General features: G+C 42.9%; 1 protein-coding gene across 2 annotated transcripts in view; it reads left to right on the forward strand.

Annotated features, from left to right (window-relative positions):
- Nucleotides 1-15,703, forward strand: part of LOC133371393 (connector enhancer of kinase suppressor of ras 2-like) — a 463,521-nt gene that overhangs the window by 66,119 nt on the left and 381,699 nt on the right. The window lies entirely within an intron of this gene.

Below are 15,703 nucleotides of genomic sequence, written 5' to 3' on the forward strand. Positions count from 1 at the left end.
TTCCTTCCAAGCTCTGATAGATAGACAGTTTTGAAAGCGACAAACAGAACTTCACTCAGGCTTGCTCTGGATCCCTATAAGGATTCCATTAATCACCTAAATATATATATGAACGTAATTGTGATTAACAAAACAGAGGTTTTTATTGTATTAGCGGAAGCTGAAATGTTTTGTTAATGCAATAAAAACCTCTGTTTTGTTAATCACAATTACGTGTGTGTGTGTGTGAAGTTCTGTTTGTTGCTTTCAAAACTGTCTTATATATATATATATATATATATAAAATATTCCCTCATTGCTTTTCATTAAATTGCTGTACCTGCTTTGAAGAACATTGGGTCAGCCAGTAAAACTCCCACATTTATATAAATCTGCTTGTTAAATATCTTTGAGTGCCATTCTCTTAATCCCATTTGTCTGTTATCTGTTGGGTGTGTGTGTGAGTGAAAGAAACATATAAAGCATATAGACAGGTAAGTTTTAGACTCTAAACCAGCCTTCCCCTAGTTGGTAGCCTCCAGATACTGTTGGGCTCCAACTTCTAGCCAGCACAGCCAATGGTCAGGGAGGATGGGAGCTGTAGTCCAGCAGTGGCTGATGGTTCACAGATTCTCCATCCCAGCTTTCCAGCCTTCTCCCATTTTGCATAGATTATTTTCATTTTTCAAGTCTTTCTGATTGCATTTTGTCATCAAGGCACTTTCATTTGGAACTGCAGTGATTTGTCTGAGACCTTTTCTGCATGTCAGGGTAGACAGAGACACTATTTAAAAGGAGTGTGATTTCTCTCTCCCCCTCCAAGTTAAAACCATATTGCTATGTGTAAAGTGGGTCATTTAAGGATATGTCAAATAGGGAGGTGCAGAGAACGTAAGCACATCTGCTTTGCATCAAACTGTAGAAATTGTATTGATATGGAAGCCCAAGAGGGTCCATAGCTTGGTGGCAGAGCACCTGCATTGCAGACAGAAGGTCCCAGGTTCATTATCCATCTCCAGTTAAAAAGTTTTTAAAAGGTGATGGGCAAGATCTCTCTCTCTCTCTCTCTCTCTCTCTCTCTCTCTCTCTCTCCCCCTCCCCCCTGCCAGTTACAGTACACAATATTGCACTAGATGGACAAATGGCCCTAATACTCTTTTTATTTAAGGTACTGTTTATTTGTTTATACCTCTTTACCTCAACAGCTTGAGGTGGCTTGTTAAGCTAATAAAACCAATATAAAACCAATTAGAAACATAAAAGCAGGAACAAAACAAATGGCAGCAAATTAAAATAGCTCTGAGATTTTTTTTAAAAAAAATGGAATGAAAACAGTGCTATGTCCCCAAAGCCAGTCTCCAAAAGTGAGTTTTGAAAGAAAACATGCAAACTTAAATGGTATGTTATGCACCAACACCCTTCCTCGGGAAACTCACTCCACAGCTTAACAGAATAACATAAAAGCTCTGCTGAAACAGACCAGTGGCCCATCTAGTTCAGCATCCTGCTCTCACAGTGGCCAACCAGATGCCCATGGGAATCCAAAAAGCAGGACCTGAGCATAACAGCACTATCCTCTCCTGCCTTTTCCAGCAACTGGTATTCAGAAGCATACAGTCTCCGACCGTGTAGGCAGAACATAATTGATAGCCTGATCCTCCATGAATTTCTGGGGCTGCGTGTGACCTCGGCTGTTGTAGATGTTGCTCTGCTTAGACCCTCCTTGCAGATCTTTATAAGTGTAATGCAGTAATTAGGGGGCCATTGCAGCAAGAAAGGGACTTCTGGAAAAAATGGAAATGGACCTTCAAGTCGATCCTGACTTATGGCGACCCTATGAATAGGGTTTTCATGGTAAGCGGTATTCAGAGGGGGTTTACCATTGCCTCCCTCGGAGGCTAGTCCTCCCCAGCTGGCTAGGGCCTGCTCAGCTTGCCACAGCTACACAAGCCAGCCCCTTCCTTGTCTGCAAGTGCCAGCTGGGGGCAACTGGGCTCCTTGGGACTATGCAGCTTGCCCACGACTGCACAGGTGGCAGGGCACGTAACCCCTGAGCCACTCACTGGGGGGTGATCTTTAGCTGGCCCTTGACACCCAGGAGACACAAGTGGGGATTTGAACTCACAGACTTTGGACTCCCAGCCAAGCTCTCCTCCCCACTGTGCTGAGAAACAATTATATCAGTTGTGTAGATTAGAAAACTGCCTTATACCGCATCAGACCAATTGCCTGTATAGCACAGGATTGTCGATGCTGACTGGCGGTGGCTCCCCAGGATCTTTGCATAGGAACAAGCAAAGCTGCCTTATACCAAGTCAGATCATTTGTCTATCTAGCTCAGCCTTCCCAACCCTATCTGGAGATTCTGGGGATTGAACCTGGCACCTTCCGCTTGCAAGGCAGATGCTCTACCACTGAGCTGCAGCTCTTCCTGTCTTTCCAGTCGCTTATTATGGGATCCTTCTTAAATGTGTGATGCCAGGGAGTGAAGATCAGTCCTTCTGCATGCCATTCATGGCCGTTGATCCCTCCCCATGCTGGATGTGTACCACACACCATGGGAAGACACGTCGCTGCCTTATCATGAGACAGAGAATTGGTCCAGCTAGTTCTTTATTGTCTAACCCAAGGATGGAGAGCTGTGGCCTTCTAGATGTTGCTGGGCTCCATCAGCCCCAGCCAGGTTGGAATGATGGGTGTCATAGTTCAGCAACATCTGGAGAGCTTCAGGCTAGGAACATAGGAAGCCACCTTATACTGAGTCAGACCATTGGTCCATCTAGCCCAGCCTTGTCTACACTGACTGGCAGCAGCTCTCCATGTTCCAATCAGAAGTCTCTCCCAGCCTTACCTGGACATGCTGGAGATTGAACCTGGGGCCTTCTGTTTGCAAGGCAGATGCTTTACAACTGAGCTACAGCCCTTCCCCACCCCTAATCTAATCTAACTGGCAGTGGCTCTCCTGGGCCTGACTACCCGATTCTTCAAACTGGAGAAGACAGAAGTTAATAGAACATTTTTGTTATATTTTAATGCAAAAGGATAATTCTGTCCTTTTTTTCTATTGCTATTGTTGCTCACCACCCAAGTCTCCTAGCAATGCGAGACTTCCAAGGATTCCTACCCAGGGTTTGGTTTCCTTATAGAGAAGGTCAGCAGAGAGACTATGGTGTATTTATGAGATATGGTTTATTTACAGATATGCACAACCTGAGCATAAGATGGAGGGGTTCTTGGCATTAACAGTCCAATAGATCTTGCTTTTCCATCAGGTTTGTAAGGAAGCCACAGTGCAGAGAGGAGGCCTTTCTATCTGTCTCCCTAGTTCCCAGCTTCTCCAGACTAAACTAAAAACACAAGCCCCTCCTTGGCTCCAAGATGGGGGGAGGAGGGCCTCTCCCCTGAAAAGAGTTCCAATAGCTCCCTTTGGATATGCAGATTGACCATTCAATAAATCCATTAACTTACAGGCTGACTTGGCTAAACAATTAGATTAGCAAAGGAAACTACTCTGACCAATAGAGCAGGTTTCCTGCTTGCATATCCCAACTTCATAGACAAGATCACAGGCTTGAAGGGCCCCCCCAAGAAATCATCTATCTCAACCCTCAATCCCATAACAATATGTTGTGTTTAGGTTACTCTTCTGTATTACAATCTTAATGCATGAGTGAGAGAGACCACCATGATAAATATTAGAGCATGGTTGGGGAACCTGTGGCCCTCCAGATTTTGCTGGACTACAACTCCTATCATCCCTCTCCCTTGCCCATGTATTTATTTATTTATTGAATTTATATCCTGCCCTTCTTCCCAAAGGAGCCCAGGGCAGCATTCTAGCTGGGCTGATGGGAATCCAACAACATCTGGAGGGCCACAGGCTCCCCAGCTCTGCCTTAAAGCAAGAGTTACCTAAACATATAGTATACCTTGATAACAATAAAATCTGTCCTCTAGGCCTCTCTAGGATGTATGTCTTACAAAAGAGCTACAGAACAGGCTTATATTTGTATAAAATTGTTTGCCAGATGTGCCAGTTTGATTTTGTCTCAGGATTCTGAACTAGAAACTATTTAGTTTGTTTGTAACTATCAATGATGAGGATGCACATGTAGCATTGATTTATTTTTATCTATGTGCAGTAGCCTATTGGGGAAGATACTGGCATAAAACAAAGATCAGGGCATCCTACATGACTGCTGCACTGATTCATCCAACATCTCTCTGGGTGATCCTCTCATTTGCTATTTCTTCATTTCCGTATAAGACCTTTAACCACATCCGTGGTTTCATGGGAATTTCCATTTTATGTTTCTGCCCACTCTTCCCTACCTGTCTTCCATTGGCACTAAGCTTACATCTCTTCTGGACCATGCAACCTGAAAAGGTTTGCTTAATGGGGGGGGGCATCTTGCTGTGGATATGGTGTTTAGAATATGGTGGCCACAGGGGCAAGGGAACCTCACAGCATTGACTCCCATCTGTAGCAGCCCATGCCAAGATGGTTGTGTATACCCCCCCGTTATTTGTGGTAGCATGTCATAAGATGTATAGAAAGATGTGTCAAAAGATACTTTACTGGGATAAGTCCTGTTGAACTCAGTGGGGCTTCTGAGTAGACATGTGTAAGTTGCACTGCTAGTCTGTATTCTTTGCATGGCAGTCATCATGCACCAGGTCTGGTCAAATCCTGAGATGAATCGGACTTTTTGGGGGGAAGCTGGATCTTTGTCAAGGCAGGTAATGAGAGCCCTGGGTGAGGTTGTCTGGAGTGATTTGGGGCTGTCAGGGAATAAGACCTGGAGTGGGAAGGCTGCAGTAGTCTGTTTCATGAGTGTGTTCCCTGCAAGGAATGTGCTGGGGAAGCAGACCTCAGCAGGATGCAAGCTTGGAGTTGTGGGTGCTCCTTTGCAAGGCCCTTCCTCTCGGGGATAGCCTTATTGCATGCAACAATCTCATTTCTGTCTAACACCTATGCTGCCAAGCTAAAACAAGGGATGTAAGGAGGCAGTGATGCCCATCCCATCCTGGGTTCATGTTAATTGGTGCTGTTTCTATTCTTCTACAGTTCAGTTTCTGCTAAAGCCTATATTATTCTTCTAGCTATCCACTGTCCATGAAATATATAATTAATTATGTTATTAATTTCAATGGAAGGGGAACGTCAAAAATACAGAAAACAGTGTAATTATTAATGTAACATCCATGGACTAAAAATAATTAGATGATGTTGCTCATATTTGCTTGCATGATTTCTGTTCCTGGCGTCCACCGAACATACGGATTATGGCCATTTCCACTCACATGTCCATTTCCAATGGAACTCCCCAACATCTTAAGCTAAAACAGTTGGGACTTGACATGGTGTGGGGTTTTCTATGGCTGCTGTCCTGTCTTGATCTTGACAAGGAGTTCAAAAGACAAGATGAAGCAAGGTAGGCTAGTAGTTCCAGCACCATGGAGAATGCCAAGAGAGCAACTTTTGCCGATGAAGACCACATTTACCCCATGCATTTATTCCATTATTATCCCACTTTGAACAGTCATGGCTTCTCCCAAAAAATCCTGGGAACTGTAGTTTGTGAAGAGTGCTAAGAATTATTAGGAGACCCCTATTCCCCCTCACAGAGCTACAATTCCCAGAGTTCCCTGGGAAGTGAGACTGACTCTTTAACCACTCTGGCATTTGTAGCTCTGTGAGGAGTGTCCTAACAACTATCAGCACCCTTCACAAACTATCCTTCCCAGGATTCTTTGGGGGAAGCCATGACTTTTTAAAGTGGAATAATAGTGGAATAAATATAGGGTGTGAGTGTGGCCAAAGTCTAGGTCTGGACTGACTCTTCTCAGCACCTAACATGCAATCCTTTCATGCTGATTGCCTTGTACATGAAGACCCAGCTGGAACCCTGCTCCCAAAAAAGGAAGTAGTCTATGATCACCTGTGATCCTGGATGGCTACACTCCTGAGGATATCTGACATGGTACCAAGATGTTAACTATAACTTCCATCATCCCAGATTATTTGTTATGCTGGTGAGGTTTATGGGAGCTGGAGTCTAACAACCTCTGGAAGTCACCTTATTGTCTACCCCATCACAACATATGGCTCACAGTAAGGGCACAACTCCTAGACATTCTTTGCACTCTCTCCTACCTGATCCCCAGGAACTTTATAATCAGCCAATGAGGCTCTATTGAGGTGGGGTATCCTCTTTTGGGAATCCTAGATTGGTATCAGATATGAGCAGGGTCTTTTCTGTGTTAGCCTCTGTGTTGCCCTCCCTTGAAAAGGAGTCAGCTTAGCTTTGCTTTGCATATCCCATTTAGGAGACAGATGGAAGACAGTTCTGTCCCCTACGAAGGAGAGCCTACATATTTCTGCCACTTAGATTTTGATGTTGTTGATTCTATTAATATTTGTATGTCTTTGTTTAATGTTGATGGCATTTTAGGGTGCAATCGTTTTATGATACATTCTAAAGCACCTTGGAAGCAACTGTTACATATTGCAATTAAACTAACATAGGAAGCTGCCTTATACCAAAGTCAGACCATCGGCCCATCTAGCCCTGTTCTGTTGACACTGACTGGCAGTGATCTCCAGAGTTTCAGGCAGGGGTCTTTGGAAGCCTACCTAGAGCTATGGGGAAATGAACCTGAAAGCATATGCTTTTTCACAGAGCTACAGCCCTTCATTGCATGAAGAAGTGTTTCCTTTCATGAATACTGAATTTAGGTCAATTATTTTCTTTGGATGATCTCCTAATATAAAGGAAGAGAAATTTTTTTAAAAAAAAGATGCAGGCAGATATTCAATTGCCGATACTGCAAATCTAAAATTAAAACTCCAAAAAGATGTATCCATTTAGGACAATCTGTTCTCGGAATCTCCCTTTGCCCTTCTTGCACCAGCTAATTCCTTTAGACAATTTGTAGGGTCATGCTGAGTTCATCCTCTGCAGGTACCTTGGTCTGTGGCAGAAGCAATTATATTTGCCTGTCTCCTAACCTCTGGTTTCTACGTTTGTGAATACAACTATGAAACTAGAAATCATTGGAATAAAATGTTTGTGCCCCTCAAAGGAATGCCTGAAACACAACTTGTTGGGCAGAACAATCAGTGAATTTAAAAATCTCTGACAACTCTAACCACTTTTTAAAAAACAGAAAAAAACCATGGTTTTTTCCCATTTACTCAAAGCTTACATACCAATATTTCCACTGACTGATGCAGTAAGGATGCTGAGATTATATTCTAGCCTATGACTCTAAGTACCTTTTATTTATGTGGCTTTGATTTTATCCCACAGTACTTGAATGGGTAGCAAATATTTGAAAGCAAATCTTGTTTATAATATATAAGATACCTGCATCGTCCAACAGTACTGGTGATTGGCTAAGGCTACAATCTTATGAATACATTATTGGAAGTGAGCTCTATTACACTGAGTAGAATTTAATTCCAAGTAAACATGCACAGATCAGGCTGTTTCCTTGCTACATCTTCTTCATGTTGCTCATATGTACTGTATTTCTGTTTAATACAGGATCGTACCTTCCAGTTGCACCTCTTTGTGAAAAAAGCATAGTTCATCTTGCTTAAAAATTGGATTTCAAAGCTGTGTGCTGAATATTGGCATTGTAAATACTGTAGCTCTCAGGGTCAAAAACATTGTTTATATACTGTGCTATCAATGTGCATGGCACTTTATAGTATTAACAAAACATAGGCCTCCTACCCCAATGAGCTTACAGTCTGTCTGGGATGAGCCTGGAATCATGGGACAAGTCAGTAGTCAGAACTGAAGAGTAACTGAAGAGTAGGAATGTTGGAGAATTCCAAGGAAAACAGAAATGAGAGCAGAAATTGTTGATATTAGCTTTTCATCCCATGTCTAGAACAGAAATCAATCCAGCAAATAGGATCAGTATTCACTGTTGTTGCTGCTTTCAGTATGCGAATGATACACAATTGATTATGTCCCCCTCACCCTGCATTTGCATTGAATTTCCTTTGCACTGAAATGAATGGGATGGAATAATGTAATGACAATGTAACATACATCATCATCATCATCATCATTATTCATTTCGTATGTTGGTTGCTTCTAGGTGACTTACAACAAATTTAAAAACATGCAATATAAAACAGATTTTGAAACATACAATATAAAAACTTAAAACCCAAACAAAAGGAACAAAGACAGCACACCTAAGGGCCAAAGGCCTGAGTGAAAAGGAAGGTCTTTGCCTGGCATCTAAAGTTGGATAAAGAAGATGCCAGGTGTACCTTCCTTGGGAGAGCATTCCACAGCCAGGGGGCCACCACTGCAAAGGCCTGTTCTTGTGTTTTTGGTGGAAGATGAACTGCAGAGGAATGGAAACAGGGCCCCAGGTGATGAATACAGGGCAGAATGAAAAATGATGCCCAGTCGTGAGTAAGAAGGAGAAACCAGGAGGCAGGATTGAGAAGCATGCCTAGGTGGGAGAGATCATTCCAGAGTCTGAAGGAACTTGAGTGCTGTGTGGCCACATCCAATTCAGTGGTTCATTACAGAGGGCGGCCTCACACATGGATTCAGCAGTCTCCTACACAATCTAAAATTTATTTATTTACTTATTTATTTACTGCACTTGTATACCGCCCCATAGCCGAAGCTCTCTGGGTGGTTTACAGCAACCAAAAACATTAAAACAAATATACAATTTAAAACACATATTTTAAAAACAATTTAAAACACAATTTAAAAATTTAAAACAATATAAAACAATTTAAAAACACATGCTAAAATGCCTGGGAGAAGAGGAAAGTCTTGACCTGGTGCCGAAAAGATAACAGTGTTGGCGCCAGGCACACCTCTTCAAAAAGGTCATTCCATAATTTGGGGGCCACCACTGAGAAGGCCCTCTCCCTTGTTGCCAGCCTCCCAGCTTCCCTTGGAGTAGGCACCCAGAGGAGGGCCTTTGATCTTGAACGTAATGTACGGGTGGGTTCGTATCGGGAGAGGCGTTCTATCAGGTATTGTGGTCCCAAGCCGTGTAAATTTGCTAGTTTGGAGAGGACAGAGGAGTAGGAGGGGACGTGCATGTGGGATAAGAAATGGAACTGTTGAATATCAAGCAGTGGAGGAGCATTGCTGCCATCCTGCCCTGCTTATAGGCTCTCCTGGAGCATCTGGTTGGCTATTGTTGGAAACAGGATCCCTGACTAGATGGACCTTTGTTTCAATCCAGCAGGACTCCTCTTCTGTTCTTATGCCACCTCAGGGATGAGGACCTCAGGCTCAGGGGTTAGATATGGCTGTCCAGTAGGGATGGGGGAAAAATCAGTTCAGTTCACATTTAAAGGAATTACCAAATCAGCACTGAACAATAGAAGGGCCTCCTGGATCAGGCCAGTGGCCCATCTTACCCAGCACCCTGTTCTCACAGTGGTCAACCAGATGCCTGTGGGAAGCCCACAAGCAGAACCTGAGCACAAGACCACTCTCCCCTCCTGCAACTGGTATCCAGAAGTGTACTGCCTCCAACCATGGAGGCACAGCATAGCCAACATGGCTAGTAGCCATTGTTAGCCTTGTCCTCCATGAATATGAAACAGAAAGACAGCCATCTGTCAAAATTTGCACTTTTCTAAACTTAGTAGTGCAGATCTCTAGCCAAGCAATGTGTACAAAAATTCATGCATTAGGGTACAGTGTGCATATAAATGCATATATTAGTAATGTACAAAAATGCATCGTACTAAGGAAAATTGTTTCCAAAAATGTGTATCTTTGTCAAAACTGCATACAAACATGTTTATTAGGAGAAATAAGCTTATAAGCTTGCTGAGGGGGTTTGATGAGTGGATCCAGGGTGTGGTCAACGTGTCTTTGCGGGAGGGAGTGGTCCCAGCCATTCTGAAAGAGGTAGTGATCTGACTGCTCCTGAAAAAGCCCACCCTAGACCCATTGGTTTGTGACAACTATCGCCCAGGGCAAATACCCCCTTTTTAGAGAAGGTGATCAAAAGGGTTATGGAGCAGCAATTGCATGTACTCTTGGATGAAACAGATTATCTTGACCCCTTCCAATCTGGGTTCAGGCCTAGTTATGGGACTGAATCGGCGTTGATCACCCTGATGGATGGCCTTTATCAGGAGGACAGGGGAAGTGAGACCCTGTTATTCTTACTTGATTTCTTGGTGGCTTTTGATACTATTGACCATGGTATACTTCTGAGCCTACTTGGTGAGATGGATATTGGAGGCACTGTTTTACATTGGTTCTGATCCTACCTCCAGAATTGTTTTCAGAGAATAGCATTGGGTGATTGTCTTTCACCCCCCTGACAGTTGTGAGGTAGGGTGCCATAGGGCACCATCTTGTCCCCAATGCTGATTAACATCCATATGAAGCCCTTGGAAGCGGTCATCAGAAGATTTGTGATGAGGTGTCAGCAGTAAGCTGATGGAGTAGGCCATGTTATAACAATATATTAACCTACCATAAAAAGAAAGTATAAAGCAACCTCAGCAACAACATGGAAGCATTGGCTATTAGTGCTTTCATGTCATGTAGTGTGTATGAGCACCTTGGAGGAAAGGTGGGATAATAGCCTCTTTAACTCACCTTGGAATCAAAGCTAAGGGATCATCAGCGACAGCAACATTGGCACAAAGTATATGAACATACTCGACTAAGAAGGTAGAGCTGCGTGACATGCCAGCACAATTAAGTTGGAGTCTGTTTAAGAATCTAAAGTAGCCAAGAGATCTGCAGAGAGCTGGCTCATGATATTATCTTCCCCCATAGCCAACAGAGCCAACACGTATACAATAGTCGCAACACTTCTCTTCTCGATACTTCTATCAAGCTTGCCATTTGTTGAGGTGTCTCTCACAGGTCATTTAAATTTGACCCAGTAGGCGACACACTGCAACAGCTTGCAACAGTTCTCTTGCATCATTGCGACTCGACGGTTGGTCTCAGAGCACCGGTAAAAGACTAACATTCAGCCATCAGATTGGTGCTTTAATTGTGATGTGTATTTTACAGATGCCATTACCAAATGCCATGTGTCCCATTATCGATCGTTAATGACATGTCAAGTGAGCAGATAATTGAGATCAACTTCTTCTGTTAAACGTGTGTGCCCAAGACATTCAGTATTCAAGTAGTGCTGTGCAACAGAGACACCTGACACTCAAGCAGAGTCATGGAACGGGCAACTTTGCACCCAGTAACTCTTCACACCCCAATGTTAGTTGCCTAGCGAGACTGTTTCAAATATGTAAAGGACAGATTAATTTAGAAGTGACACAAAAGCCTCATTGCCACCACACAAGGAAGACTCGTGACACAAGATTGGAATAATGTTATATTTATTAAATATAACATACTAAATCCAAAGCAAGACAGCCAATTATTCAAATATAATTGCTTCGGGCAGGTGAGGCAAAACCTAACTATGTGGGACTACACTCCCACCTTCTAAAGGCATCAATTCTCATAATTGCATAACTCCAGAGTCAAGGATGTGGGTGGACTCCTCCCTCCTTGCTCTTGGAACCAGGTGCATGGTTTCAACCTCCACACCATGGCCCCGCCGTACAGGCGTTCACCATGATGCGCAAGCCAGTCCCACAAGGACACTACCCAGATCCCCATCAGGCATGAAGCCCTGATGGTTCCCTGGGGAGTGCCCCTTTTTCAGGATGCCTTAACCGCCTAAATATAATCCCCATATACCTCACCTGCCCGAATTCTATGCCACAAGAGGGGATCAGCTGAAGCTTGGTCCCCTCAACCCAATGAGGATAACAGAACCCTCAAACCTTGCATAAGATCCCCCAAAAACAAATCACACCCTTGATCTGAAAGATGAACCCCATCCCCACGAAACAAATGTGGGGCATGGAACCTAATCCCGTCATGAGGAATAAATGCCCCACCCAGCGATAGGACCAAAGCCCTGATCTTTCTATTAGCCCATTTCCTGGATCTATCGATCCTATTGGGATGGAAAGCACCCCTCCACACTTGTCTGACTAGCATATCCGACCACACAATTATAAGGTGGGGATATGAACTAATAAGGCACGTGAGATCACTCGTAACCTTGAGCAGCAAATCCATGCCTGGACGCTGGACAAGATCATTTTCCCCCAAATGAATCAGCAATATATGCGGCCGATCAGCAGAAGACATAATCTGGCACACAGAAGGCAAAAACTCGTCCCATAACATGCCCCTCCGGGCTACCCAATGAACTGTAGCCGTGGCGGACAGCTGCAGTTGAGTCCCAGCAGCTGTCGAAGATGCCCGCCGATGGGCCCAAAACAAAATTGAGTGGCCACACAAGACGATCCTCACAGGAATTGGGTGCTTAGCAAACCTAAGAAAACAAAAACAAAATCCAAATATTAAAACCTGACATAAGATTTAAATGCATCGGAACACCATCTTCCAATCGCCTGTATATCACTAACGCTCATGCCCACGAGGGCCGCGGCCGTAGCCGCCCCAATCCGGAAGGAATGCAGCCCATAGACTCCAGCATCGCGACCACTGGCCAACAAGGCCCGCCGAACAACGGCCCAAAATTGAAATTGAGTCAGGGCTGAACCATCAGCATGTATGAAAAGATAACGCTGGCCCGCTGGCTGTATAGACATGAATTGCTTCATTGCAGCCACAGGGCACAATTCCGAGGCCTGGCAACTGCGTAAAAACACAATACTGCCATGGCCTTTTTGGTCGGTCTTAGAGACACGCAGGGAAAACCTTACTATATCCGCACTTAATGAGCAATCGCCAAAGCATAAGGCTCGATAGGTCACATCGTGCTTAGAGGGGGCCAATACTTCACTAGGGCGAAAATCACCATAAAACATCGTCAGAGTTACTGCAGCGAACAGGTGCGACTCATACAGAGATGAGCATAATGAATTAAATAATGCCAGGATCTGGAGGAGAACATCGGGCGTGATTGGCCTCCTCCGGTCAGCGGACCTGGGAGCGGAACGCGACTAACCCTCAAGGACCTTTCTGACCCTAAAATCTACAGAATGATCCGGCAGCCTCCGTGCCTTAGATATAAAGGCCAGCGCAGAGAGGTGACCGGCGATAGTGGAAACAGAATTATTTTGCCCTTTTAAAAGTATCATAAACTGCAGTAAATGAGCCACAGGAATAGGCCAGTCAAATGGCAGCTCCTTGCTGATGCGAAAAGTCTGGAACTTAGCGAATGAACGCTCATACGCCTTTTGAGTACTGGGAGCAAGAGCAGCAGCAATTGCAACCCCAACTTCTAGCTGCCAAGGTTCCACAGGAAAGGTGGGATTGGTACAGGATCCAGTACCGCTCCAGGTGCAAGCTCCTGAAAACGCGCCATCTGTAAGCGGGAAAGGGCATCAGCAACTGAATTTAGTAAACCTGGAACATGCCTGGCCAGAAATAAAATATTAAAGCGCAAACATTGCAAGACAAAGGCCCGCACTAAGCACATAACGCGAGGAGACCTGGAAGTTTGGGCATTAATAACACAGACAGTGGACCAGTTATCACACCAGAAATGCACTGTGCGATTCTGAAACTCCAATGGACAGATGTGAACCGCAACTACAATTGGAAAAAATTCCAAATATGTCAAATCGGAAGTCCGTTAGCCCTCCAACTGTCAGGCCATCGCTCAGCGCACCACTGGGATCGAAATATCACTCCGAAACCAATGCCGCCAGCAGCGTCAGAATGCACTTGTAATTCTGTAAAAAAAAACAAAAAAAAAAACGGATCACTTATCCAGCTGAGCTAGCATAAAAATCCTCGCTCTGTCTGAGCTGCTGGAAGACAGACAATTCTGACGAATTCCAGACTCCAACAATCAAAACAAAGCTGTGTGGGAAATCTCACGTTTCTTCCTTATCCGGAAGAAATTATTCCCAGTCAGAAAAGAGCCTTGTGACTGAATTTAAACTGGATAAGTTTCATCCAAGACGGAGCTCATCTCAGAGGCTGCACAGGCGTAGGGATCCTACGGATTAACAGGCAAACATCCTCCTGTCTACATTCATCATTTTCTTATCTATACAGCTAAAGAGATTTGTCAAAGTAACAGCAATTGAGATAACCTAGGTGAGGTAAGACTTTCCTTTTTTTATTCACGGAACTAAGGGGGAAGAAAATATAAATAGCTTATCTTTTTTTTTATTGCAAAAAGCTGACATGGAAAATAGCATTTTAAAGATTACAACGGACGGGAGATTTCTGATTGGAAGAGATAAGAAATCTTTTTGATTTATAAGACTTTTGTGTAATATATGGCTGGGACTATTTTTCCTGATCTACTTTTTTTTTTTACGAATCTGCTCATTCTCTCTGCTACTAGTTATTTGGACGCTGTGAACTAAAGCCGTTCTTACACTTCCGGGCAGATAAGAGATAAGGGCTGTCTAGCGTGTGACGTTAGTTGGTTGGAAAGATTAGCTCCTTAGTAATTGGTTAAAGAAATAAGTTGCTCTTTGTTTGGGACATTGAAAATTGAAGGAGTTTTGTTCCTTTGGCTTTAAGAATGACAATTAAGAAGATCATGGATGTACAAGAAGGGACTTTATCTCTAGACATGTTTCAGAAAATAATGAATGGGATTAACTCAATAAAACAAGAACTGAGAAATAATAGACAAGCGTGGAGAATTGAATTTCACGAAATGAGACAGGAGCTGAAAGAAACCCAGGATCCTATGAGAAAGGAGAATAAAGATAGATCTGGAAAACAAAAAAAGGATGAAAGAGAAATTAAAGGCAAGGTTCAAACTATGGAGATTGGCTTAATTATGGACATGAAAAAAGATTTGGATTTCCTGGCTGTGATGGATCCTGGAGACAAATATTACAGTTTGGAATTCAGCGCTGTCCCTGAAGGAATTGAAGAGATTGGAGATAAAGATATTATCAGTTCAAAAAAATTCCTGGACTGGAAGGATTTGATGGAACTTGAAATGGAGAAAGTTAACAGAATTAATCCCTGTTTTGTGTCAATGGAAAAATCTTCAAGAGATGTACTAGTGTATCATGTGGAAAAGAGGAACAGAGATGCGGCTTTGCAACAATACTTCAGTGATACGTTTGGATTTGATGGCAAGAAAATATCTGTGATGGAGGAAATTCCTATCAGACTTTTATTATATGACTATGACAGCAAGATTTTTGGGTGCGTAAAGATGGAAGATGGAAGATGGACCCAATATGGATAATGACAGAAGAGCGATTTAAAATTACTGGACTTAGTAGATTTGATGAGTTGGATTAATTGATATGTTTATTTAGTAAAAAAAATTGATTGATATATATCTCAAGGATTGGAAACTTCTCTTTGACTTTTTGTGGAAGATTAAAATGATAGGATGTTAATGAGATTTGAAACTAACTAAGATAACCGCTGGAGGAAGGTGATTTTATAATCTATTAAGAGAGAGGTTTGTTATACATTATAGATTTATAGCTGAATTATAGCAATTTGAAATTACTGGACTTAGTAGATTTGATGAGTTGGATTAACTGGCATGTTTATTTAGAAAAAAAATTGATTGACATATATCTCAAGGATTGGAAACTTCTCTTTGACTTTTTGTGGAAGATTAAAATGATATGATGTTAATGAGATTTGAAACCAACTAAGATAACTGCTGGAGGAAGGTGATTTTATAATCTATTAAGAGATAGGTTTGATATATATTA

Source organism: Rhineura floridana, chromosome 16 (assembly GCF_030035675.1).
Source record: "Rhineura floridana isolate rRhiFlo1 chromosome 16, rRhiFlo1.hap2, whole genome shotgun sequence".
Classification (NCBI taxonomy): Eukaryota; Metazoa; Chordata; class Lepidosauria; order Squamata; family Rhineuridae; genus Rhineura; species Rhineura floridana.